This window comes from Piliocolobus tephrosceles, chromosome 6, assembly GCF_002776525.5.
Source record: "Piliocolobus tephrosceles isolate RC106 chromosome 6, ASM277652v3, whole genome shotgun sequence".
NCBI classification, from domain to species: domain Eukaryota; kingdom Metazoa; phylum Chordata; class Mammalia; order Primates; family Cercopithecidae; genus Piliocolobus; species Piliocolobus tephrosceles.
Window position 1 is genome coordinate 128686799 of NC_045439.1, and position 4446 is coordinate 128691244.

Below are 4446 nucleotides of genomic sequence, written 5' to 3' on the forward strand. Positions count from 1 at the left end.
AGTCATCTGTGACAGCTACCACAAAGGTTACTATAAGGGGACACATTTCAAAAAAGTTTATCACCACTACCATCCCTACCATAAAACTGTCTTAATCAAGGGTAACACATTTCAAGGTTAACCAAGACAACCTCTTTACCTGTCACTGCTTAAGAAAAGGATTTTTTGGTCTTATTTAGAAATAACTTTCTCTATCTATATTTCTCCAGAAATCCACTGAGCCCAATGTGTGGCTCTATCTCAAGCACCAGTCAGCAAAACTGCCTGCCAGAATGTTCAGTTTTTGTTATCTTTCCAAATGTAGGACACAGCTATCTTTTGATATCATAACTTTTTAAAAATTGATGCACGAACTTCTTGAAAGTTCAGCCAGGGATGGTGGCTCACGCCTGTAATCCTAGCACTTTAGGAGGCTGGGGCAGGTAGATCATGAGGTCGGGAGTTCAAGACCAGCCTGGCTAAGATGGTGAAACCCATTTCTACTAAAACTGCAAAATTTAGCCGGCTCGGGTGGCAGGTGCCTGTAATCCCCAGCCACTCAGGAGACTGAGGCAGGAGAATTGCTTGAACCTGGGTGGCGTAGATTGCAGTGTGACGAGATCACACCACTGCACTCCAGCCTGGGTGACAGAGTGAGACTCCATCGCAAAAAAAAAGAAAAAAAAGAAAAGAAAAGAAAGTTCAGATATACAGCGGTTGTAATTCTTCTGAAGGCTGGTTATGGGACACATTCATACTTTGCTGTTCAATAAATGTGGGGTAGAGAATAAAGTAAATCGACAGAATTATCATATAAAATAAAATTCTAAGTGCTCTGACAACAAAAGAAACCTAACACAAACAGAAACACACACACACACACACACAGTTTTCCCTGCTAATCATTTTACAATGAAAACAACCAAGTAGCTAACACAGAGCCCACAAAAACAGAGTAAAAATTCGAACACTTGGTAAAATAAAAATGCACATAAACCCCTGTGATCTAAAAAAAAATGCTTAAGTATTCAACGCCAGACAGCAATTACAGCTACTGAGAACATCATTGTAAGCAAACTGAGGCAGAGAAAACAAAGGTGCCGATGAGGATTTGAACACCTAACCTGCAGAAACCCACTGGATGGTTTCCTAGGTTCCAAGCTGGCACTGTCTTTCAGAATGATCTTCTAGAAGAGGTCACATAACACTGTTACAAAGGATCTGGAGAAAGGGACCCTTGCTTTATCACTCCGGCTCTCCAGTCATGCTTCACATTTTCGCTTCTTACAGTCTTTCACATGAAGTCAATTTACAGACTTCCATCAAGCCCTTCCAGACCTTTTTGTACTATCGATGACAAGTCCTTCATGTTATGTCTTCACTTTTGACAAATTCTTAGCAGTTAACTTACAAGGCAGTTAAGATTTTTGTTCAAGCACAATATAGCTAGAATAGGGTCATATACTCAATAAAACAAATATTTACCAAGCATTTATTGAGTGAAAGATAAAAAGCACAAAGCATAATTACAAAATATTCTGCCCTGCCACCATAAAAAAAAAATGTAAAAGGCTTACAGAATATAGCACAACATGACCAAAGCAAAAATAATAAGGACTAAGGAGGGGAAGAAGGGAAAATATTAGCATGAACTGAATATGATCCAGAAGAGCCTTGATGGTCAGACATGTAAAGACGAATTGGGTAGGGTTAAGGGGTGGAGGTCAGGGGCACATTCTACAGGGGAAAAACAGCTGATACAGAAGCCTGAAAGGAAAAGGTCAGAGCACCTGTACAGGACTCTTACCTGCCGCATCTATGGTACAATGCGCCTTTCCAGAACACAGCAGCGCGCAGCCAGGCCCCGGAGAGAGGGATCGCTCAAACAGCACCAGAGGCTGCATTCCAGCTTTTCTTCCATCATCGAGTCCATTTTCATTGTTAGTTTCTCCTTAAACACAAACTCAAAACCAATTGGCTGAGCACACAGGAACAAGGAAAACCTGACTGAAGAATGAGGCCTTAAAACTTAAGGGCCTTGGGTCCTAGCGCGGTGGCTCATACCTGGAATCCCAGCACTTTGGGAGACTAAAGGTGGGTCATTTGAGATCAGGAGTTCGAGACCAGCCTGGCCAACACGGTGAAACGCCGTCTCTATTAAAAACACAAGTTAGCCAGGCGTGGTAGCGGGCGCCTGTAATCACAGCTACTCAGAAGGCTGAGACAAGAGAATCGCTTTAACCCGCGGACTGTCAAGAGACAGGCTGCAATGAGCCGAGGTCGCGCCACTGCACTCCAGCCTCGGTGACAGAGTGAGACCCTGCCGCAAAACAAACAAAAACAAAACAAAACAACTTTTTTTGTTTGAGAGAAGTCTCGCTCTTATCCCCCAAGTTTAAGCACAATGGCTCGATCTCGGCTCACTGAAACCTCTGCCTCCCGGGTTCAAATGATTCTCCTGCCTCTGCCTCCCAAGTACCCGGGATTAAGTCGCCTGCCAACAGGCCTGGCTAGTTTTTGTATATTTTAGTAGAGACGGGGTTTCACCATGTTGGCCAGGCTGGTCTCCAACTCCTGACCTCAGGTGATCCGCCGCCTCGGCCTCGCAAAGTGCTGAGATTACAGGCGTGAACCACTGCGCCGGGCCAAAACACCAAACATTTTAAAGGCCTTTCCCCTTACCCGCCTGGGCTCAAAAAACGCCGGAGCCGTCCCACACCGCCCTGTAGCGGTCTTGGGAGCAGGCCGGCTGACTGAGGGCGACCCTGGGACCCGAGAGGGCTCCGGCAGCCGCAGGCTCCCACCTCGGGGCGCGGCGACGGGGGCCCATAGGAGCCAGCAGCCCCCAAGCCTGCCCCGCGCGAGGAGCTGGAGAGACGCGCCCTCCGCCTCCTCCCACCCAAGCCTCGCACAGTCCCGGGCGCAAGGGCCAGGCCAGTTGCGGGGGAAAGGGGCGGGGAACTGGGGCGTCGCCGGGGCAGGCACCCCTGCGTCCTGGGACTCCTGGCGCCCCCTCTCTGCCCCTTCATGTTGCAGTGGAGCGTGAGCGGCCGCTGCAGCTCCTAGTTCTTGTGGAAGATGGATGCCAGCAACTTCAGTTTGGCGTTGAGCCCTGACACTCAACTCGGGCGGGAGGGGCGCGGAAGGGGAGCCTGTCCGGAACCGCTGGCATGGCGGCGACCTCCTGGCAGAGCTCTTGCGGATCTGCTTCTCCCCGCCGCCTCGACCCTCGTGGGAGCCCGGCTGGAAAATAGCAAGGGGCACGGAGGAGTCCTTGGCGGGAGCTGTGTGGCGGCCTGTGGAGCTGCTCCCATAGTAACCGACTCCACCGAAGGGAGGTGCCGCTCCCGTCAAGCCGCAACTTAAAAGGGCAACAGCACCACCGCCCCCGCTACCGCCTCGGAAAGGGCTGCTCCCGCCGCCTCTCACCCTTCAACCCGGCGTGCCCCGCTAGCACCGGTTTCGGCGGGTGCACGAGTCCAGAGCGTGCGCGCGCCCGCGGCTGCCCCCTCCTCCCTTGACCCAGCACATTTCTGCCTGACACATCTGGTCCCTTCCTCACACTCGCTGACTGGAGGCTCAGGGCGGCACAACCACCAACTGTGTGTGTGTGTGTGTGTGTGTCCCTGTCCAAGGGAACAGAGCACTGCTGAGTTCAGGCTGCTTATTAGCTCGTGGACTGTCAGCAAAATAGTCACAAGAAGGCTGTGTGCTGATTTGTCTTTTGCGGTGACGTCATGTTGCTCATGTTTTATGTTTTTCAGAGTTCATTAGTTTCTTTCTGTTCTCAGTTAATGTCCAGCGCAATAGATTGTGTAAGTAGATACCCCCAAACTGAAAGTCACTTAGGTAAAATATAGGAAAAATATGTCACCCATTTATAGTTGAAAACGTGTACACTTTAGTTTTGTGTAACCAACAAAACTAAATGGGTAAGGGCATAGGATCCCAGGGCTAGACTGCCTGGGTTCAAGTTCCAACTTAGCCACTTGCTGGCTGTGAAATACTTGACAGCTTTAAGCCTCAGTTTCTTTCTTTGTATTTTTTTTTAACTTAATCCCAAATGTGACAGTAAGTCTAAGTTACTGGATCTGAAAAATAGAACTTATTCAATGAGAGTCTGTGTGAAAACTTTAAAGTTTTTAAAGCCACTGCCTGACTCAGGAAAGTCCTCAGCTTTAGCAGTTATTAGCTATGATTATTATTGTGTTGGCTACACGTGCATTAATGAGGCAGGAGAATGCTCAGGGATAACAATCAAGTATCCAAATTACCTCATCAGACCTAGAGGGGGGTATTTGTGTGCATGCTCATGTTTCAGCTCAGAGCCCTTTGTCTAGAAGGCTTTTGAACTCAGAGGCCCAGGCACTATCAAGTTGACTTTGCCTGGAGCCAGCACTTTTGTTGATCAATGAAATTGACATAATGCTTTTTTTTTTCCTACCACCAACCATGTGCCTAGAGTTA

The 4446-nt window shown here is 48.5% G+C and overlaps 1 pseudogene; it reads right to left on the bottom strand.

Moving 5' to 3' along the window:
• Positions 1–559: 559 nt before the first annotated feature.
• LOC113225048 lies at positions 560–3510 on the bottom strand (annotated as a pseudogene).
• Between the last annotated feature and the right edge of the window lie 936 nt (positions 3511–4446).